The sequence below is a fragment of the Anabrus simplex genome, chromosome 1, assembly GCF_040414725.1.
Source record: "Anabrus simplex isolate iqAnaSimp1 chromosome 1, ASM4041472v1, whole genome shotgun sequence".
In the NCBI taxonomy this organism is placed as follows: Eukaryota; Metazoa; Arthropoda; class Insecta; order Orthoptera; family Tettigoniidae; genus Anabrus; species Anabrus simplex.
In genome coordinates, this window is record NC_090265.1 from 984,235,482 (window position 1) to 984,260,186 (window position 24,705).

The 24,705-nt window shown below is 41.7% G+C and overlaps 1 protein-coding gene across 2 annotated transcripts in view; it reads left to right on the plus strand.

Moving 5' to 3' along the window:
- sas (stranded at second) overlaps positions 1 to 24,705 on the plus strand; it is a 404,352-nt gene that overhangs the window by 283,963 nt on the left and 95,684 nt on the right. The window lies entirely within an intron of this gene.

Consider the following 24,705-nt stretch of genomic DNA (forward strand, 5'->3'; position numbering starts at 1 on the left):
TGTTATCTGTAAAGTAAGGGTTATTCTGCCCGAAGGCAGGTCCGAACCTCCGCAGAGGTGTTCCTGAGCCGGAGTTTACGTGCGGTAGGGTGGCCAGTGCCTTTCCGCTCCTCCATTCCCTTACCCCCCACCAACAGCGCGTGGCAACCCATCCAACTCCTGCTCAACTTAGGAGATCTCACGGGATCCGGTGTTTCAACACGGCTACGGCCGTTGGCCTTTGCTATCTGTAAATACTTTCTTATTTCATACTTTATGTCGATTATGTATACTTCAAAATGAAAAGAGTGGAACTTGACAATGCTGTACGAGGTGTACGTCTATGCATAGGTTGTTGCCGGTTTTTGCGGTAAAGAAAACATGCAATTTTGAAGGGAAATTCATTTTTTTGTTTATTCAAAATATTGGCCATCGGCTTCTACACATTTCGCCCATCTTTGAAGTAAGTTATGAATACCATGCCAGAAAAACTGCTTGTCTTTTGCGGCAAACCATTCGTTGAGCCATTTTTGCAACCTCTTCGAAATTGCTAAGTGCTGCTCTGCGAGCGCGTTCCCCATTGATGCGAAGAGGTGATAAGTCAGATGGCGCCAGGTCGGGAGAGTACGGCGGCTGCGGAAGGATGTCCCGTCCAAGCGATTTCAAGGTGTCTCTGACTGGTTTCGTTGTATGAGACGGCGCATTGTCGCGTAATAAAATCACTTTGCCATGTCTTCTGGCCCATTCCGGTCGCCGTTCGATCAGTGCGTGATATAAATTACGGTAATCATTTGTTGGCGATAGCGTTGCGTTTAAGTTGGATCATCATCCAGTAACGCCTGCAATTGCTCGACTTCACACTTTTGTGGTCTGGCAGAGCGCGCATTGGCCTTCACATTGAAATCACCATGTTTAAATTGTCGAAACCATGTCTCATTTTTTCTGATCGCTGGAGCGTGTTCACCGTATGTTTCTACCAGCAAACTATAACTTGCCAGAGCCTGTTTCTTTTGATTAAATAAGGAAAGCAATGCGTGCCGCAAATGTTCTTTTCCAAGCACAAAAGTCGACAGATCACTGAACGGTACAATACAGGCGCTAGTGGTTGGTGAACTCAACTTATGTGTGTTGGTAGGTTGATGTCAGACGAACAAAATGACGTACAGATACTCCCATAAATATTCGGTCATTCTGATTTTTGACACACTTGTATTGGGTAGTTATTCTTACACTATAATGAAAATGTATAATGCAACGAAACATGTAGGAAAACATAATAACACGTTCTACAGATATTGTGATGTATGTCAAACTATTCTGACAGTCATTAGTACGCCATCTGCCGTACATTAATTAAAAATAATAATATCAGTGCCGCCTCAAAAATATTCGATCACTATGCAAAAAGCAACGTAAACTCGCATAATTCACAACACATTCAGTATTTTGTAAGTCCACCTTGATGTTTTATGACCTCTTTCAGTCGATTCGGCATTCTGGCAATAACTTTCTTGATATAATCAGGGCTTAATGCCACCCATTCTTGTAGCAGTCTCCTCTTCAAGACTATGATGGAACTTGGCATCCGCAATTGTAGAGCTACCTACATATGATTCCACACATTCTCGGTGGGGTTCAGGTCGGATAACTGTGGTGGAGTCTCCAAAACCTTCGGGCAGTTGTATAGCAGCCACTCCCTGACGAGTTATGACTTGTGCTTGGGGTCCTTATCTTGGTAGGACTTGAAAGTACGCTGTATACCAAGTTATTCCGCAGATTGTCGCAAACTGTTTTTTCAGGATAGCAAAATAGCCCTCTTTTGTCAAAATATGTTCACTGAAACTCAGTGCACCAACCCCGTTCGATGCAACACATCCCCACACCATTGCACTTCCTTCACCATGTTTTACCGGTGCTTGTAAATTGCATATATCCTCGTGATATTTCCGCCACACCATTTGCTTTCCATCGGACCGGAAGACGTTGTACTTCGACTCATCAACAAATAACACATCCTCCCACCAAACACTGGGTTCGCTTACGTAGGTTTTCGCGAACTCTAACCGCTTCTACTCATTTACCGCACTACTTCTTCTTCCAAACAACTCATTTCTTCTCAGTGCTCTTCGCACGGTTTCAGTACCCATTTTCTTTCCACACTCCTCTAAAACAGCTGCTGCCAGTTTCGGAGCACTAATTTTCGATTTCGTTTCACATTCCGAAACACAAACCACTCCTCTCGTTCTGTCAGCCTTCTTGGTCTGCCTGTCTGCGGAATTGAATCAATTCCGTCTTCATTTTTGAATCGCCTGATCATATCTCCAAGTATCATTCTGCTATGTTAAGCATCTGCGATAACTTTCGATGAGGTTTATCTCGAGCATGATGGAATATCACAAGCTGGCGTTCTTCAAACGTGGTATTGTGTTGTCTTATGCTCCCAATTTGATACCGGTCCGCAGCACTGCAGCAAATTACTTCCGCACGACGTGCCTTGCGGCACCCCACTACTGAACTGAACGTTTTGCAACGCTGTCTGCCCTGTCTCTGTCAATGAGCACAACGGCAATCGTGGCCTTTCCGTGTGACCGAATATATTTGAGGCGTGTCATTTCACCCTTGTATGCAATGTCCTTTCTTTTACAGCATACTGTAAATCATTGCTCCGTGATTCCTCTTCGGCATAAGCAACCACATGTAGTTCCATTACTTACACACATTTGGTTTCACATTCTGCTCATGGTGACGTTGCTGTCGTCATTTTTTCGCGGATTTTATTAGTGGCCGAATATTTATGGGAGTGGCTGTATGTGTCAAATTCATACGCTGCGTACTGTTCTCTGGCACCATCTCTTAATGAAACCGGAAATTACTTATGCATACACCTAGTAGTTACTTGCCGTACTCAAGTTAAACTGATGAATAATTGAGTTAAAAATAACTCCCGTTTAAGTGAAATGACGAAGTGATCAGCCCTGTGAATATAATAGTATGGCGTGGCATGTGAATGAGATATCGTCAGCCCTCGTTCTCGCATGTCAGTAATAGCTGAGCATGGAATGATTAAGACAAGAAACTTACACATTTGATCGTTCCCATATTGGCCGGGCCAGACTTACAGGTTACTCCAGCTTGCAAGCACTGGGCCAGCCTACGATCACCGCGACAGGACTATACCGTGTGTGCATTAAAGCAAAACCATTGTGGTCAAGGTCAAAAGCAGTGGCGTAAAACTTGTTGATGACAAGGGTCGTCGTCGTCTGCTAACTCGGGTGGTAGGAGCCGATAGACGGCCCACAGTCCAGCAGATCTCTCGCGAATTCAGTGCTGGGTAACAACGGAATGTGATTAACCGTAGCATAGAGACCATCTTCTCGCAACGGGGTACCGAAGCTGCCACCTCCGTCTATCCCCACTTTCTGCACATTATAAGACACAAAGACGAACATCGGCCACCACCGTTGGATTATCGAAGCATGGAAGAAGGTCCCCTGGACAGATCACTCCAGGTACCAGATAGTGAATCACCAAGCAGACGAGGCAATGAATCCCTCTTGCCAGCAAGGTACATTTCATGTCCATAATGGTGCTATCCTGGTATTGAAACCGTTCAAATGTGATAAAATGGGACCCCTGGTACATCTGCCAAAGTCCCTCACAGCGCGCACATCCCTCTCAACAAAATCCCATGTGTGTTCAATAGGATTGAGGTTGGATAACTTTTGGAATCACGCAAGAATATGCATGTTCACGGAGTATTCGACGGACCAATCGGCCACAATTTGGGAGTTGTAGATCCGTGACCCCAGCAAGGTGCTGGAGGTAAAGAAATGGGTTGGCTTGATTTGACAGCAGGTTAAATTATCGTTCGTGGACAGATTCTTGGCTTGGAGATAAAACTTAACAAGAATAAGTTGAGTAGCTGGCCGTTGCAGGCATCTTCACAGTGTGTCGCGGATCTTGAACTTGTATATGAACATAATCATCTAGGCTCAGTTCTGAGTGATAAGGTTAGCTGTGAATATGAAATTATAAGAAGATAGCTGTTGGACGCTCAAAAGGCGGAAGTGTTCCACATATTCGTTTCGAAATTCCGGCCATGCCTTACGTAAAACCTTACTTTCAGAGCCTTATAATGTAAGTAACTACGTATTTCATATCCTGGTATATATGACAGTGTTTCTTGCTGTCTTGAATGGACATTTTTTAACTTCCCATAAACTTCGTTGTGGCGAGCACATTTTTGTAGGAGTTAATATGATAAATTCGATCGACATTTTATTGAGTCAGTTTCGGGTGTGCTGTAGATCGTTCTCGCAACAATATTGTGGCAACATAATGGCTCAAATTTATTTATATGCAGACACAAGGAGCACATGATGCTTAACACTATATTTATCACCAGAGCTCTATACCGTGGGACTCCATCGGAATATTGAGGCACCACTCCTGTGTGCTGAATTGTAAAAGCAATGCCAGAGCTTCTTTATAATCCTGTCTGATGAAGTATACAGTAAGGTAAGGGTTATTCTGCCCGAAGGCAGGTCCGAACCTACGCAGAGGTGTTCCTGAGCCGGAGTTTACGTGCGGTAGGGTGGCCAGTTCCTTTCCGCTCCTCCATTCCCTTACCCCCCACCAACAGCGCGTGGCAACCCATCCAACTCTTGACCACGCCCAATGTTGCTTAACTTCGGAGATCTCACGGGATCCGGTGTTTCAACACGGCTACGGCCGTTGGCAAGTATACAGTATATGTCTGTAATTACTTCTTCTCAAACCTCTCTGTGGATCAGTGGTAGAGTATCCGCCTCCGGATACCAAGATAGCGGATTTAAACCCAGCAGAAGTACTCGAATTTTTGAAGGTCGGAAATAAAAGTCAATTCGGCACTCCATGTTGTAATATGTCGGCATGTAAAATATATCTGGTGACACACTTGATGTTCCCCCGACAAAATTCATTAAGACTCAGTCATAGACACCCAAGAGATATTTGGTTTATTCTTCCATCTAGTAGGCCTACAGTAAGACGGAACGTGGAAATTGACGAGCAGGCAGCCAGACGGCGACAAGTTAAAATGCTTGCATACCGTAGCTGAGGCCAAACTATTATTATTATTATTATTATTATTATTATTATTATTATTATTATTATTATTATTACCGTGTTTTGTGGATCATAGAGGTGAATGTAGGTGTGGGCATGAATGGATCACGAAAGGGCAATCAGAAGATTGATTTAAAACTTTAAAATTATGGATATATTTCTTTCTCAGGTATCTTTTTCTTTTTTTTTTTTTTTCAAAAATGAGAACAAAATTTAGGTACAAAAGATCCTAAAATTTGATAACAATTTGATAACATTAATTAACAACTGTTAGCTTTGAGCTCCTAATAATACACTCCCTGAGCGCCGCGGCTCCTTCAAAAACAGTCAGGGAGAAGAACCTCCCAATTTCTTTTACAGAGTATTCAAAATATACAATGTTTCAAGAGCACCAATAGATTATCTAGGAGTCTAGGAGACTATTCTCCTAACATTACACCATTACAGCCTTCCAGAGGCATCCTTCAACATTTACATTAACACCCAGAGCGTTTTCGCTCTATAAAATTTACATTTTCAACAACCTTCCCAGGCCTATCAAAGGCACAACCTACATCTACAATACAAACACTATTTACTGTCTTAGATGTTCAACAGTCTAACATATTTACACAGAATGAACTAGAATTCCACAGGGCTATCAAATACCCAATCTATCGGGCCTTTGTGAGAAAAAACAACAACAGGTTAACGTTACTGGCCCAAAAATCAAAATAAAGTGGAGGCTAATCCTGTGCTAATAAGGTGACTAGATGGAGGAAAGTTAAATTACAGAAATATGAAGCGGTTACAAACTCATAGTCACCTCAAAATCAAGTTCAGAGGGAATACGAGAGGGTATCGCACTCTCTATTCCGTAATTTCAGCTAAGTTCTTTTCGGCTAGTTTTAAATTTACATTCGAAATAGAAGTTTACATTTTCGGAAATTTAAGGTTACATAATTAAAGATTGCAAACCTTCCCTTAGCTAGCTTTCAGAGGCTATCACATAGTTATAAAATGGCTGCCATTATCTTAATCTGCTGGAAAACTCGGTGATGGGGGAGACGCCCCCACCTCCACTATTAACACACACTCAGTATACTGGACAATTAATAAGACAAGGTGGCTCGAAAAGGTGCCAGCTTTTATACCCGAGAGGAAGGTTCTAGAGAGCTCTCGGCTAAAGCCCGACACACACTCAATTTTCATTGGACAATTAAATAGCCACAAGACAGATTTGATTGGTTACAAAATAAATATACAAAATGTTCTATTGGCCAGCATCCAAAGTTGGCGGGAAGAGATCGAAGTACTGACAACTTTAACATACCAAAAATAAAGGATAATCAACTCAGTGTAGTAAACCTGAAAATAAAAAATTATAGGATTTTAATAGTTCCTTGTCACACTAGAGGGCATAACATAAGTTTTTTGGTAGAGACATCTGTAGAGAAAAGTCCAAATTTCTTGCGCTAGTATTGCGACCTTCATATATCACATGACATTCTTCAGGGCGCTTCATTTAAATGAGTGGGGCGGGTGAACCTCCTGGTACAATTATTATTAGTCCGGCTCCATGGCTAAATGGTTAGCATGCTGACCTTTGATCACAGAGTTCCCGGGTTCGATTCGCGGCAGGGTCGGGAATTCTAACCATAAATGGATAATTCCTCTGGCACAGGGACTGGGTGTATGTGTCTTCATCATAATTTCATCCTCATCACGACGCGCAGGTCGCCTACGGGAGTAAAATCAAAAGACCTGCATCTGGCGAGCCGAACTTGTCTTCGGACACTCCTGGCACTAAAAGCCAAACGCCATTTCATTTCATTATCATCATTATCATTATCATTATTAATTTCCGGATTGTATTCTGAGATTTTAATTAGATGTGTTATGCTATCGATCACCAACAATAAAACATTTGCAGAACAGGTTCAAGGTACTCCCATCCTACTATCGGATATTTTACGTCAGTCAGTGCATTGCCAGCTCCTTGACGTTCATTGACACTACACAGTGCCAGACATTGCCCTGATTCTCTGAATCGTGACACAAACTTGCGATGAGGTCAGTCCTCAGTTTAGAGAGGAAGCTAGTGAAGACTAAGCCACCCACCAAGAGAATGGATCAACCTGCCTAGCCCAGCTCTTACACTTACAGAAGAATAGGTTGGTTCTTGATCGCGACAAATCTTGGTAGTTTTCTTCAGCATGGTTTTGCCTTACGTTTCCATAATAATTCCGATTGAGTGCTGGTATATAGTCTTGTTTCATGTCCTAGGGCTCCTTTCCCAGTCTTGCACCCATACTATTATAGTGAAATGAAATGGCGTATGGCGTTTAGTGCCGGGAGTGTCCGAGGACATGTTCGGCTCGCCAGGTGCAGGTCTTTTGATGTGACTCCCGTAGGCGACCTTCGCGTCGTAATGAGGATGAAATGATGATGAAGACGACACATACACCCAGCCCCCGTGCCAGCGAAATTAACCAATGATGGTTAAAATTCCCGACCCTGCCGGGAATCAAACCCGAGACACATGTGACCAAAGGCCAGCACGGTAACCATTTAGCCATGGAGCCGGACTAATATTATAGCAGCACACAAGCATACGGGATCAGCTGCTTAGGCGCTAAATCTTTAAGGTTGTAGGACTGAATATGACAGAGTCGGTCGACATTTTAAGGTGCTCAAATTTAATAGACTGTAATTGAGTCAGTTTCAGGTGTGTTGTAGAGCCTCCTCGCAAAAATATTCTGGCATCGTAGTGGCTCAAATTTATATGCAGGCACAAGGAGCACATGATGCTAAACACTATATTTATCACCAGAGCTCTGTAGCGAGGGACTCCGTCGGAATATTGAGGCACCACTCCTGTGCGCTGAATTTTAAAAGAAATGCCAAAACGTCTTTACAATCCTGTAACTGCTGAAGTATACTATACAATATATATGTATTGTAATTACTTCTTGTAAAACCTCCCTCGCCGAACTCGATAGGCCTAGGTGCAGTCGCTTAAGTGCAGCCAGTATCCAGTATTCGGGAGATAGTGGGTTCGAACCCCACTGTCGGCAACCGTGAAGATGGTTTCCCGTGGTTTCTCATTTTCACACCAGGAAAATGCTGCGGCTGTACCTTAAGGCCACGGCCGCTTCATTCCCACTCCTAGCCCTTTCCTGACCCATCGTCGCCATAAGACCTATCTGAGTCGGTGCGACTTAAAACAAGTTGGAAAACCCTCTCTGTGGATAACTGGTAGAGTATCCGCCTCCGGATCTCAAGGTAGCGGGTTTAAACCCAGCAGAAGTAATCGAAATTGTGGAGGTGGGAAAAAGTCCATTTCGACACTCCATGTCGTAAGATGTCGGCATGTAAAATATCTCTGGTGACACACTTGGTGTTCACTCGACAAAATTCACTACGACTCAGTCATAGATGCCCAAAAGAGATTTTATTTACTCTTTCATCTAGTAGGCCTACAGTAAAACGTAACGTCCAAATTGCCGAGCAGGCAGTCAGACGGCGACAAATCAAAATGATTGCATACGGTAGCTGAGGCCATACAATTATTATTATTATTATTATTATTATTATTATTATTATTATTATTATTATTTCCTCTCATTTCGTCCAGACATTTCGACTACTGCTACGGTAGTCATCTTCTGTGGCATCGTGTAGGTACTCTCTCCTGTGTCCCGCTGGCGAGTAGATAGTCGGGCTGGGTCGACAGTAGCGTTGGTTACCGCCAGTGTCTCACCATTGTCAGAGTATCTGAGCTGAGTGCGGTGTGTGTACTGACTTTGAGTGAGTGATTGGAGCTTGACAGAAGTGCTGCTTGTCGTCTGTGCCCTGCCCGAGTCAAGGGTATCGTCGCGTTCTGAGCAGAGTACTAGCAGTGTACTGCCTTGGAGTACTGTGCGTGTACTACTGTGGATTGTGGACTGCCGTAGAGTCAGCGCGTGGAGCAGCTGTCGAAAGTATAATTGGAACAGTGTTAATGGTCATTGTTGTGAGGAATACTGTCCCGATGTTTAGCACTGTTGACCTGTTACTATTTGGTTGTCAGTGTTAAGTAGTTTACTGTGTTTGACTGTCAATTACTGGACTTTCTCTAGAGTAGAGCCAAGAAACAGTCGTCATGTGTGTGACGGTCAGCAGCCCTGTGAGGAGCGAAAGTGAAAGTAAAGGTGTGTGTGTGTGTGTGTGTGTGTGTGTGTGTGTGTGTGTGTGTGTGCATTTATTGGGCCATCCTGAAATAAATTAGAACAACAAATCAGACGGTCTTTCATTCGTAACAGTAAATTGAATAAACAGGCTATAAACATATGATCGTCATAAAAGGTTTACCACATTGAAGGCGTTCGCATTGATGTAGATGGAGCGGCCGTCTTCCCCCCGTTTGTTTGTGATCAATGAAGAGACAAGTTCTTCATTCGCTGCTCATAGTAGAAGTACGAAGTCCGCAATGGTTATTTTATGAAGTCTGACAATGGCCATTTTGTGAAGTATAACTTTCCTCTCCTATAGTTCATCCTCTTATTTGTCCGGCTCCATGGTTAAATGGTTAGCGTGCTGGCCTTTGGTCACAGGGGTCCCGGGTTCAATTCCCGGCAGGGTTGGGAATTTTAACCATAATTGGTTAATTCCCCTGACACGGGGACTGGATGTACGTGTCGATTTCATCATTTCATCCTCATCACGACGCGCAAGTCGCCTACAGGGGTCAAATCAAAAGACCCGCACCTGGCGAGCCAAAGTCCTCGGACACATCCCGGCACTAAAAGTCATACGCCATTTCATTTTATCCTCTTATTTCAAAACATGAATCCCCCCCCCCCCCCAGAAAACTTTCGGTAGTTCTCCTGTGGACAGAGCTTTCCTTATCAATTACAACAACAGCATTGTGCTTTCCCGACCTCGAAGTTGATTACTCCTTGGTATAAAAGATACCTCCTCACTGTAGGAACAGTACATGCTTTCAGCTTTCAAGGTACCGTATCAAAATAAATAATCATGCACATAATACTCGAAGCATCTGCATGTTCTATACAAGCAAACTCGCCGATCAGATTACTAAAGGTGCCCCAGCCTCTAGCATTAAACACAACTGAATTGCGAATTAGGAAAGGATTTAAGAAGAAGTCACAATTTTCTTAAATAGAAAAATGAAATGCAAAAACATGTAATAGAAGGCAAATTGTACAAGTGTAAAAGTTATACGAATAAAGAGAGAGAGAGAGAGAATAAAAGTATAGCTGGGCTGAGTGGCTCAGACGGTTGAGGCGCAGGCCTTCTGACCCCAACTTGGCAGGTTAGATGCTGGCTCAGTCCGGTGGTATTTGAAAGTGCTCAAATACATCAGACTCGTGTTGGTAGATTTACTGGCACGTAAAAGAACTCCCGTGGTACTAAATCCCAGCACTTCGGCATCTCGGAAAACCGTAAAAACGTAGCTAATCGAACGTAAAAAACAAATAACATTAATAAAAGCATATTCAGTTATTTCTCGAGTCACTGGAGCTACTCAGGCTCATTTAAATTAAAAAATATATTTTATATATCACACACACACACACAAATTGTGTTGGTCGATAAACTGGAAAGACAACCTTTTCTCTTTTTTTTTCTATTTGCTTTACGTCGCACCGACACAGATAGGTCTTATGGCGACGATGGGATAGGAAAGGCCTAGGAGTTGGAAGGAAGCGGCCGTGGCCTTAATTAAGGTACAGCCCCAGCACTTGCCTGGTGTGAAAATGGGAAACCACGGAAAACCATCTTCAGGGCTGCCGATAGTGGAGTTCGAACCCACTATCTCCCGAATACTGGATACTAGCTGCACTTAAGCGACTGCACCTAGGCCTATCGAGACAACCTGTAACGTTACCTCTCTGCAGTTCAAGGTACTGCACTGTGGGTCATCTCAGTCGACCACGCGTTAAACAGTAAAACCTATCGAGGATTCGAGGGCATCGCGCTCGACTCAGGCACGTAACACACTTCCCAGTAGAGATGAGGCCGTAGGTCACCAGCTCTGGTCCGCACAGCGCCCGTGGCTGGGAAAGTGGACAGCAAGCACTTGTCCCATAATGTTACCGATATGCATATTACATTTATAGAACTAGAGAAACTGTCCGTATCCACTAACCTCTCAACACTAACTGCACTTTTCATTCATGTCAAATATGTATCATCCGTTATTCTTAACCGCTACCTTTAATAGAATTAGTACTCGCGTTAGATATTAGTTTCCGTTAGTGAAATGGAATTTTCCTTGTTTTATCTCAAAGGCTGTGACCGAGGATTATTGCTTAAGAAGTACAATTGGGCAACAATGCTCTCTTAGCACAAATGAGTGGTAAATCTGAAGTGGTCTGACCCTTCGAAGAATGAATGTATCGGCAAAAGGATGGTCCACAAAGGGCGTAAAATACTCGTTATGCCTATCAAACTTAATACCGTTGGGGTCGTAAGAGAACAAGAGTTGCCCAAAGGAGATCAGAGAGAGGCGGCTGGCACACATGGAACAATGTCTGACTCAGCTATCGTACCTGTGGTCACCACTCCACTGTGTCCCACGCTCCTGAGTTGAGATCACCTAAGGATCGATCCTTAGTTGCTTCTTATGACAGACAAGTGAGACCGTGGGTGTAATCTACCACTCCCAATCACAGGATCAGGTTAAGACCAATTTTTTTTAAAATCTCCTTGAATATTTGTTTGAATACTCCTGAATTTCTTCGTTAATGTAATGTTTTGAGTAATTAATGCAACTATAATTTCGAACTTGGAGGTGAATTTAGAGGATATTTTTGAAAGAGTTATCTAAGATGAACTAACTGAAAATATGACCACTTTAGAGATTCGAGCTCAAATTCCGCATTTCTCTAATGGTGCGCTAGGGAAATATCTCCAAAGGTAGCCAATACTAAATCAGAAGAAACAATAGATGATATTTTCGATAATGAAGAATTTCAGTCTGAGATCCTAAGTGGTCATATTTTCAACACTGGGGTGGAGGGGGAGGGGTGTGTGTTAGTACTGGGATAGCTACTTGAGAAAAAGGTACTCGTATTATTCCGGCATAATTATTACACTGAGATTACGTGGTGCTGTGGTGGCTGTCTTACTCCTGTCGACTAGATCTGAGATGCTAGGCCTTCCACAGATCAGAGGTTTTCAACCAGACTTTATAGCGGCAATTCTCAAATGTGTTGTCCTTTGGATCATTCTTACTGTAATTTCATGCTTATGATTTGATAGAACATTAAGTCAGATATGTTGCTATGTCCAGAATGCCCTTCGTCTAAATAAACCAGAATAGCCACCATCGATTCCGAGGCAAGAGAAGTGCCTTCTACATAGGCAACCCAGTCGAGAACAGTGCACTAGGCAAGTAACACTGAACGGTATCGTGCGCCTTGAACCTGAGCTATGTAACACCGCACGGTCACGTATCATCTAATCCCACGTTCTGGAGAGGTTGAATAGTTATTGCAACATAAATATAACAGATGATTTGTCCGTAAATGCACGTTATGGTCACGCTATTCATGCCAGGGAAACGAAATGCCACCAGTTAAGGATATTAGCCCATGTCACCCGAACACATGCAACCTACCAAAAATACTACTACTAGTGGCTTTACGTCGCACCGACACAGATAGGTCTTCTGGCGACGATGGGAAAGGAAAGGCCTAGGAATTGGAAGGAAGCGGCCGTGGCCTTAATTAAGGTACAGCCCCAGCATTTGCCTACCAAAAATATTCCCATCAAAGCTCGTCAGCGAAATTTTAAAAAATGTCATTTGCCCATAATTTTTCTTCAAATACTGTTAGAATATTAAACGTATGACTAATTACCTAAATGCCGGGCTGAGTGGCTCAGACGGTTGAGGGGCTGGCCTTCTGACCCCAACGTGGCAGGTTCGATCCTGGCTCAGTCCGGTGGTATTTGAAAGTGCTCAAATACATCAGCCTCGTGTCGGTAGATATACTGGCACATAAAATAACTCCTGTGGGACTAAATTCCGGCACCTCGGCGTCTCCGAAAACCGTAAAAGAGTAGTTAGTGGGACGTAAAGCAAATAGCATTAATTAATTAATTAATTATTAATTACCTAGATGTAACATCCGAAACTCTAACAGCTGATATATGGTTATACTAATTCTCGCAAATACTTGAGGGCAGTTCTTGAGAGAAACCACTGTTAAGTCACCCTCGCTCGCATTGTGCATGGAGAAAGATTAATTCGCTTTTCAAATTCGTAATCCTGTCAACTGATATCCATTTTGAAAGTCTACGGGTTATTTTGTAAGCATGATTGTCTCAAAACTAGAAAACGTTTAAAGAATTATTTTGTATATTTCCTTACGTATGCTTGTGTTCTTGCATCTAAGTAGCAGAATTGTAGGATTGTTGAAATAGATGTTGATTTTAAACGACCCTTCACTTGCTACAGACTTCAAGAGACGTCAGGGTTCCGGAATTTTGTTTTTCAGAAGCTCTTTAACGTGCTGGGAGCAAACGACACGGAGATGTATTTGAACACACTGAGAAGACACCGATCTCAGTGCGAACCCAACCCGCTATCTTGGGATAGAAAAGACAACGACTGACGAATTTCACTACAGTGTTCGACTATTTAATATATAATACCACTTCTATATGAATTGAGACATAGATCTTGTACGGTCATCAAGGAAATTTCAAGATCGGGAGCTAAGAAATCGTTGTCTAGTTTTCTGAAATCATTCACACAACTGTTATTATGAACGTTAAAGTATTATACAGTTTATAGCTTGTATAATTAATTTTAAATTCCGTTGTTTTGTAACCTATTATGTTTTAGTTGAAATTGAAAGCTAGTTTGTTCCACGTTCTTCTACCGTGCATTCTCGAGCAAACGCTTCAAAGCTTCAGGTGACAAACCAGATTTAAACTCAAATAATATTATCTTCAGTCCTGAAAATTGTTTTCCATGGTTTTCTACTTTCACACGAGTCAAACGCTGGGGCTGTACCATAATTAAGGTCACGGTTGCTTCCTTCCCAGTACCAGCCCTGTCCTATCCCATCGTTGCCATAAAAATCTGTCTGTGTCCGTACGACGTGAAACGAATAGCAAACAAACGTAATCTTGTGTTGTTTTGTATCGTTTTATTTCGATATCTTCTCCACTCAGTTGGTAAATATTGACTAAAATGTATTTCGCTTTACCCATAATTGGAGCTTGCCTAGATTGACAAAGTCTAAGATAAAATTAGTTCACAGGAGGAACCGATGAAAATGAAATAAATGTCAGTAAAATGCCTTATATATATAATCCTTTATTCATGAAACTGATCCTCAACGGGTTTTCCATAAGACACAGTACTGTAAAATTTTAGAAAGTATAAATGGTTTCCTAAAAGAACCACAGACCCCCGCAAGCCGCCTCGGCAATCGTGGCTGGGTAGCTTTCTTTGAGGGCAAACCTCTTCCACAAGTCAGCTATCATTCCTGGTATGGTACCTCTTGCACCCACTAACAATCCATAAACGGTGATGGAATTTACGTGGTATTTCTCCATGATGTAACTGGATACTGGAACGTAAATTGCCTGTTTCTCGGAGTTCACATCGTGCGGCTGTTGTTCGCTTCATAAAACAATAGAATAGTTACAGCTAAAAATGACAGGCTTAAAGACATCACTGATACCAAAATTAAAATGATATTAAAGCTGTAATAAATTCCATTTTTCATTTGTATGCTGAAACGTATATGATTTCTGCATTAGATATATAAATGGTTCCTAAGGATTGAAAGAGTCAGACTCGCTGGCTGAATGGTCAGCGTACTGGCCTTCGGTTCAGAGGGTCCCGGGTTCGATTCCCGGCCGGGTCGGGGATTTTAACCTTCATTGGTTAATTCCAATGGCTCGGGGGCTGGGTGTTTGTGCTGACCCCAACATCCTTGCAACCCACACACTACACATAACACTATCCTCCACCACAATAACACGCACTTACCTACACATGGCAGATTCCGCCCACCCTCATCGGAGGGTCTGCCTTACAAGGGCTGCACTCGGCTAGAAATAGCCACACGAAATTATTATTATTATTATTATTATTATTATTCAAAGAGAACTTTCCACTGTTTTATTAACCTTTGTGTGTATGCTAGTCTCTTCGTTGAGATATTAAGTAAAAATACATCATATTCTTTCACGTTCAAGTGTGCGTAGACATCAGTAACGGTAACAAACGTACGAAGAAAGAAATTAATCAGGAATGATGATGTTTGACCTCATCGAAAGACATTCAAATGACATTATTTATGCGAGACTGCTTAAGGCACCGTACATCAGTCGAACAAGCTCCGATCTTATTACTCCCCACACACTCGTCTTCAGTATGTACGTTTCAGTTGTACTTTTTTTTACTGAAATTCATTTCATTTTCGTGGGTTCTTTCAATAAAAACCTGACAAACTATTACAGCTGAATTAAATTAACTAAATATTTTAAGAAGAAATAACAGTCTTTTTTTTTTTTTTTTTTTTTTTTTTTTGCTTTACGTCGCACCTACACAGATAGGTCTTATGGCGACGATGGGATGGGAAATGCCTAGGAAGTGGAAGGATGCGGTCGTAGCCTTAATTAAGGTACAGCCCCGGCATTTGCCTGGTGTGAAAGTGGGAAACCACGGAAAACCATCTTTAGGGCTGCCGATAGTGGGGCTCGAACCCACGATCTCTCGATTACTGGATACTGGCCGCACTTAAGCGACTGCAGCTATCGAGCTCGGTTAATAAAATTCTACCAACTGAATAAGTGAGTGAAACATTCGTATATACGAAGTAAATAAGGATGTAAATCATATTTATACTTTGCTATGTAGTGAAAGGAAATATTGAAGATCGCTTTTGTTAAGCTTGAAGATTTCCCCCGCATCGTATCTCGAGCACCGCCATTTATCCATAACCATGGTTTTTTGGTTGGTTTTTTTTTTTTTTACAATTTGCTTTACGTTGCACCGATACAGATAGGTCCTATGGCGACGATGGGGTAGGAAAAGGCTAGGAGTGAGAAGAAAGCGACCGTGGTGTTAACTAAGTTACAGCCCCAACATTTTCCTAGCGCGAAAATGGGAAACCACGCGAAACCACCTTCAGGGCTGCCGACAGTAGGGTTCGAGACCAAGTGTGTCTAAATGGTATTCATTTTTAAAATCATACTACAGCGCTTTGTAAACCACAGCTTTTCTTTTCTCCGCATACATTTGTTCTAGTTAGTCACAATAAAACTTGAAGCATACTATCGGGTCCACGACAAGTTAAGTAATTTACTGTTACACGATCATCGACCGGCCAAGACAGCTGAAGACCCCTCCGTCAACGACCAGACCGGGAACTTCTTCACAATTACCATGTGCCGTGTGGAGTGAATAGAGTAGATCGCCGGTATGATATTTGGAGTCTCGGTACATAACTAGGATCATTCAAGTATTCCAGTCGCTACACTATTCGTTTTTTTTTGTTGTTGTTATTGTTGCCATCTCTTCACGTAAGAAGGCCTCTCATATCCTCGCTAACAGCCACGTGACATTAAGTCTGTCTGATTACATCTGCCTATAATATAAGAGGCCTGGTGCAGGTCATTAGAGTTGACACCAATACAGGCGACCTGCGCGTAGCGAGGATGGAGCCCTATGTATGACGAATTCTAGTGCTGAGAATGGCACACGCAACCAGCTCAAGACATTGGAATTAACCAATGAAGGTCGAAATCCCTTACACGGCGGGGAATCGAACGCGGGATCCCCGGGACCAGCACATTAACCATTTAGCAATGGAGCTGGACATTATATCTATTGTTCGAGTGTCTGTACTTGTTATAAATGTGAGGCCAAGTGTATACTGTTCCAGTCCACAAAATCGGTCTTATATTCGAGCCAGACCCCGGAATCGAACACAGACTTTGGTAGTTATACATCTCGGTAGATTATTTTCACGTTACCCTAGAACCGGACCTGTGAATCTTCCTAAGCGTCATTCGAATAACAGTTACAACTATCCCGTTATTTCAGAACCGGACACTGTTGTTGATAACGTAACATGGAATTAAATGTTCGTAAACCTCTGATGAGCTTTTAATTTAGAAGTTATCCCGCAAGGTGAAAATGACAGCTTCGGGCAAGTTCACACGTTCTTTGTGAGTTTGTATGTAAACATGAGCAGTCATTAACTGAATACTTCTCAACAAAATTACGTCACGTGTTACGTCACAGCAGAGTGACAGAAGAGCAATGATATATACTGGTAGTTAATCACATAAGGCCCCTGTTCAGCATGGCAGGTGAGGCCGCTTGGGCGAGGTACTGGTTCTCCTCCCCAGTTTTATCCAAGATCAAATGTCTCGCGCTCCAGGACACTGCCCTTGAGGCGTTAGAGGTGGGATCCCTCACTGACACCGAGGGAAAAACCAACCCTGGAGGGTAAGCAGATTTAATAACTAATAACGTTGTTGAAGGAGAACATCCAGCTGCCACATCGTGTGATTTACATTTTATAGTCTTCACGCGGTCTGCCAAACCGGACATGAGTATCAGCATTCTGTTTACTATTTTTCTTATATTTTCACGGTACTGTGTCATGTTGTGTCCTTATTTTCCTATACGAATAAATAATAACAAATCATATCCAATATTTTTTCCTGCATTCTTTGAATTTACATTAAGAGGAGATTTTCAAAGAAATCATCTAGTCCGTTAACAAAGTATCTGATGTGAAAAATGTATACTATGTTCCTTTTTTATATGTATGCATATAAATATATATGACACGGGGAGTATAGGTTAGGACCCGCTTTAATTGTGCAATTGTTCGTAGTATGAAAAAGTATACAGGTTGGTCGGAAACAACGTGAGCCGGGTACATGAGCGTTAGAGGGTTGGTCATACTGATAAATAAATTGAAAGAAAATTATTCGATATCCTGGGCCGTTGCCATTTTATTAGCTGCTGAAGTTAGCCAGTCAGATCGCTTCGCGGGCGAATTCCAATGGCTTTTGTGAGGCAGTAAGTTAAGACCGTCTTGAGAGCACCGATCGAAGAAGGCTTCCTTTTCATTGCGAGTCCAAGTCCACTGTTTGTATGTCACATGGCTTCTTAACACACATTTTCGTAAATGACACGTCGCCTAGCAGCTACCAATGACGAGAAATGAGCATCAAAAACAACACACTGTGGATTTTCAGTGTTGCCAACTTAGCGGATTTTCCTCTAAATTTGGCGGAATTAGAAGACTGTCGGCGGAGAAATATATCATTTAGCGGATAGCGGATTTTTGACGGAACTCTAGATTTATTATAGCGGAATTCAGTGTTTTATCCATTTTACGTTTTATTAAAATTTGTACTCTAGTCTGTCTCCGAGCTATTCCGTATTTCTTCCCAGGAGCTAGCGGTCACATGAGGAAAACATGTTATTTGGATTTGATGTTATGAGATCATGGTATCATAAATTTGTAATGCGTGGGGAAAGGGTACTTATCTCTTAGTTGACGAATGACGACAGATAATGAAACTGTGAGAGGGTAGCATTTATATTTATACTATGAAGGAAGACCGTTAAATGAACTGGCCTGCTTTGTGTGTGGCCTTTTAGGTAGGGGATTCACCTAGTTTGCACCCGGCAATAAAACGCCGGCTCGCAGGTAGGGGGGTTAATCCCAGCGACACTCACAGATCAGGTGAGTGAAGACATTTAATGTTGTTATTATTTATTATTATTGCTAATTTAGATTGCTCATTATTTGAGATCGGATTTCTTGGCGGAATTTTAGCGGATTTTCAGTAGTATTTAGCGGATCTTGAAAATATAAGTTGGCAATACTGTTTAGCAGACTTCACCGTAGCGGATTTTCGCACCAGCTCGGACGTACGTGCTGAAATTCCTACCTTGGCGAATATGTTTTCGATTAGTGTTGTTAAGCCACAAGCAGATTTAGCAACACCGCCTCGCAAAACACACTGGAATTCGCTCGCGAAGCGATTCGAGTGGCTAACTGCAGCGAGAGATAAAATGACAACAATGTGAATATCGAATTATTTCAAATTATTTATCAGTATGACAAACCGTCTAACGCTCATATAGGCCTGCCCGATTCACGTTGTTCCCTGCATAGAGGTCACTCAGACCGGACCTGGATACGTATGTCCTCGAAATATGACTTGGGTAACTGAAGGTTAAATATCGACCCGGAGAGAGAGTAACAAAGGGATGCCAATAAATATAATTTGATGCAAGTGTAATGTAAAGTAGTATAACTTGGAAACAATTATCTAACCCATGGGAAAATAATGAAAATATCGAGCTCGATTATTATTATTATTATTATTATTATTATTATTACTTAAGTAGTTATGTACGGACTTTATTTGGTATAAATCGTGGTCGTAACAAAACATGTGAGGTTATGTCACGACACGTCTACTGTAAGTAAGTATATTAATATGAGTTTATTTAATGTAAGAACACGTAAATAATAGTATATAATTTATTATATCATCTGTAAATATGATGATGTATAAATCCAGTGTAATATTGTGCAACACACGATAATTGTCCAGAACAACGCATCTTGTCACTAGAGTTGTATAGAAAATTCCATTCAATGTAAATAGGTTATTGGAGAGACTAGAAATTACAAAAAATATGTTGTGTCATACTTTTCTAGAAGCCTGGCCAGGCAATGTATATACAGAGGGAGCCTTGGGAGTTGGAGTAGAGTTGTTAGCGAGAGTTGCTAGTGAAAGTCGTGAACTCATGTTGTGATTTTGTTGTGTTGGTAGTTGGTAGTTGGTTGGCAGTCTTCTTCTGCTTCTTTGTAGAAGTGTTTTGTTCAAAATGGTGGCTCATTAATGTGTGTGTGTATAATGTATATATAAGTTGTAAATAAAAGAATGTACACAATAGACAGCATCGCGTGTGTGCGTCTTTGTAGTTACAACAATGTACGCATAGGTTTGAAATCCTGGAAGTAGACATAAATCATCATCCTCTCTTCAGTTTAAGACTCCAGACTTTAATTTCAAATTTTGCTACATGTGTTATGAAAAGATAATAAGTAAATAAGCTTTTAAAAAAAGTTACTTCACGTCCCTCTGACACAGATAGGTCTTATAGAGACGATAGGATAGTAAAGGGCTAGGAATGGGAAGGAAGCGACCGTGGCCGTAGTGAAGGCACAGCCCCGTGTGAAAATGGGCAACTACAAAAACCATCTTCACAGCAGCCGAAAGTGGGGTTCGGACCCACTATCTCCCGAATGCAAGCTGATAGCTTCGTGACCCAAACCGCGCAGCCATTCGCTCGGTTAAATATGCAGGAACAATAATAATCGTAGTGGAACGTATCAACACATACTTACGATCTTCAGTGGTACAATCACACCGAAAACATGTTCCTTAAGAATACACTACACTGTACCAACGTTCTGTAAGACTGAAGTAATTTGGAGAACTGAAAAATCAAAAATAATTGTAGAAGTATCGTTTACGCAGTAAAAGTCACTTTGAAGCGCTAGACTGAGTAGCTCAGACGATAGAGTGGTGCCTATCTGAACCGAAGTTGGCCGGTTCGATCCCTACTTAGTCCGATGGTACTTGAAGGTGCTCAAATACGTCAGTCTCGTGTACGCATATTACCAGCGTGTAAGATAACTCACGTGGGACAAAATCTACCATCTCGGCGTCTCCGAAAGCCATAAAAGTAGTTAGTGGGCCGAAAGCAATACGATCTTTTCTTTTTTTCTATTTTTTTTGCTATTGGTTTTACGTCACACCGACACAGATAGGTCTTATGGCGACGATGGGATAGGAAATGGCTAAGAGTTGGAAGGAAGCGGCCGTGGCCTTAATTAATTGAGGTATAGCCCCACCATTTGCTTGGTGTGAAAATGGGAAACTACGGAAAACCATCTTCAGGGCTTCCGACAGTGGGGTTCAAACACACTATCTCCCGGATGCGTGCTCACAGCTGCGCGCCCCTAACCGCACGCTCAACTCGCCCGGTGCTACCGTATTGTAGACTACATCTTTCTCAATTTATCATCATTTAGTCTGCCTGCATGTCGGTTTCGACGTTCCATTTTACTCCAATGTATGTATGTTGGGTAATCAGCCCGAAGGCTGGTTTGATCCTCTGCAGCTTCGCCAACAGCTGTCATAAAAAGCCTAGGCGTCACTGAATAGGTGGCAAGAAATCGGAACTCTGTTAGACGCTGAGTGGTTGAGTTTTAAAATGTGTCGGATGAACACAAAATCATTTACAAGCCGACATCGTACAGCATGGAGTGCAAAATAGATTTATTTCTGCCCTTCAACAATCCAACAAATTCTGTCGAGCTTTTAAGCAGCGAACTTGGAATCTGGAGGCCGATATTCTACCAGTGATCCGAAAAAGGAACTATAATAATAATAATAATAATAATAATAATAATAATAATAATAAACATTTATTTAACAGATAACGGCCTTTAATGGCCTGGGAACCGGTGATAAAGAGTGTCACTTGCAAAACACACTTAAATGCCACTGACCTCAATCGTTCGGCCTTTATAAAGCAAAATAGTCTCTGTACAGGCCATGGAGGCCCTTGGAAGAGTGGAAGACGTATGCTTCCCTCAAAGGACTTACGACTGCTCCACTGATGCACAGTGGTAACCAAATGCAAGCTTATCTAATGAAAGCCACGTTTCTCAACATGAATTCTAATAAAGAAACTTACACGCTCAGACCTTTCACAGACTGACATTTATTTCTTACCACCCAGTGCAGTAGGTCTCGTAGCTGTTACCGCTTCTTCAAGTGCTATAAAGTAGGACGCTAAACGCAACTGCATAGGCTAACGCTATTAACAGTTACAGAACTACTTCTATTGTTCTGACTGGTGATGCCGTTAAGTACCACATTAACAACCGATGCCTTACTATTATTTTATAGTTGAATATTTATCATTAAGAGCAATAATAATTGGCCAGTTCAAGGTCTTCTGGAGTAATTAACAACAACCTTGTCCCACAGCCGTCAACAGACGCTGATGGTTAGTTTTGTATCTCTTTCATCCAACGAGAGAGTCAGTTGGCATTTAAAAGCCAAGTCATCACTGTACAGGCCATGGAGGTTGTTGGAGGAGTCGAAGACAAACGCTCTTACAACCCGTAACTTCGTCACTATTCCCGACCGATTTAACCCCAATATTTAACCTGGTACTCGTTTCTGGTGTAGGCTGAGTGAAACTCCACGGCCACGTGTCTCTCCATAAGTACAAGTCTCATTCCTAAATTCTTTTACTTCTTGATAGGGAATAGAATCCACGTCCTTCCAGGTAAACCCAACCGAGGCAGCCCCTCAGTCGGCGTGGAAAGGTTTTCATATACCCGAAATTTCCTCTTAACAGAAAGTTATGACATCTTGACATTACTTAATAGTTAAAAGGATGTTAAATGCATATTAGGGTAATTATAACTTTGAGTTGGCGGTGGTGTTATTGTTGCTGCTGTTGTTTTGAGGGACAACTAGGCATATTACCAACCCCTCCTAACACAGGGTAAAGGAAATGTTGTACCGTGATCGCGCGGGATAGCAGAGAATGATATCAAAAATTAAGTTCCCAGGAGAAAACAATATTTCATCGATGGCAAATGTTAGGTCTAAAGAGTTTAAATGTTTTTAGCAGAGAATTATATTTGTAAAGTATACGTGAAAAACATTTGGTACTGTAATGGCACGTTATAAAGCACAATACTTTTGTGTACGGTAATCCAACAGATAAGAACACGCGTCGCAGTGCATTGGCTTAATTCTGTATGCTGTGAGTTACTGCAGTCGCAAGAGCAAGCCACCTGTGGTGACAAACACAACACACCTGGACGAAGGTCAGAGTAGCAGAGTGAATTACAACAAACACAGGAATTGGTTATGTAACTTGCATCTCTGTACAACTCACTGGTTAGCATTCTAGATAATTCTGCTTTCTTACAACATTTCATTACAAAAATATATCAGGCAGATTCTATAATAACATCGGAAATTCCTTGGTGAGTACCTGTTCTACAATTGTCATGAACTATGGCATATAACCTAAAGGTGTCTACAAACATATAGAATATTATACAATACTAACTAAATCCGGCCACGCTTCACTGTGGCTCACTCTGATATAAAATGAATGGGTAAGGAAATAAATGTATTCTAGCGAACATGGATTCACAGAGAAAACACATCATTCAATTCAGTGCCCTGCATTGCGTTGCTGTAGCTATGCTGTGGATGAAAGGAAAGGAAGAAAAAGAAAGATTTTTCACAAAAAATAATTTTTATTGTAAAGCTAGTGGATTGACTATTTTTTTGTTTATTAAGATCAGACGGTTTACCGACTCTGGAGCATGCAACGTGTAACTGCTCGTGAGAGAAACAATCGCATTCTAAATTCAAACCGCACACTTACAAAGATTGCCCTTGCGCTTTATTGATAGTCATAGGAAACGCAAGACGTATTGGGAAATTGAAGTCGCTTGAACTCGAACGTCATGTCGGTCGGAATGAGTGGTATTCATGGAAGTAGTACGTCTTCACCTTTATGAGGTCCGCTCAGAATTGTTGATTCAATTAGATTGTTCATCAGTTTTTAACTACTAATCGTGCGCCATTACATAACTTTGGCTGGTTGATGTTACGGATTCCAATTTTCAAATTCAGAACGTGTGGCGATAATCCGGGAACATCGAGAGAATTAAGAAATTCCGTTGGAAAATTCACTACTTCACTTTGGTTCATCACGGAGGCAATGGATTTGTATGTCACTGTTTCACCTGCAATTCTGTTGAGAATGATGATGTTCATATCGTGTACGTCGACATTTTTAGCCTCTGGAATGGCTCTTCCGCTCAACCATGCGTGATTTCGATCATTTGTTTCAATGCTTTGGAAATATTTGTCTACTAATTCTTGTTTTGAATTCACAATGTTGCAGAAATACAGTAGATGGGAAGGTGATTTTCCTGTTTCTGAATAAGTACGTACACTGCCGTTACCGACCTGGTGTAACTGTCTTGAAAATGTGTTAGCTATTGGATCGGTTTGAAGCTGAACTCTCATATTTGTTGTTAAATGCTTTTTTTTTATTGTGCTCCAAAAAGTTGATTATTTCAAACAGCCATGAAATTCCTCAGCTGGTGTTGAGAGAGGTGTAACTAGAAGCGTTTGCCTGAAGTCACCGGAGAGTAACACCAATGCTCTACCAAATGGAACCTGATTATTTCGCAAGTCTTTCAATGTTTGGTCTAATGCTTCCAATGACTTCTTGTGAGCCATTTTACACACACATCCCATACAATATCTTTGTACGCCTGAAGAACCTTTCCCATTCCTGATGCTTTTTAAATGTTACATGTTGGGTTTTCCGTTAATTGCACGTTTAGTGACAGTTTAAGAGCTGATTGCGCTGTTCTCCCTCCTTCCATCAATGTGACAGCAATGCCTGAAGAAGCAAGAGCTAACGCAATATGGCTATTTGAACTGATTTTAGCCAGGATCAAGGAATTTAAGAACGTTTTAGCAGTTCCACCGGATTGGTTGGCCACAGATTGT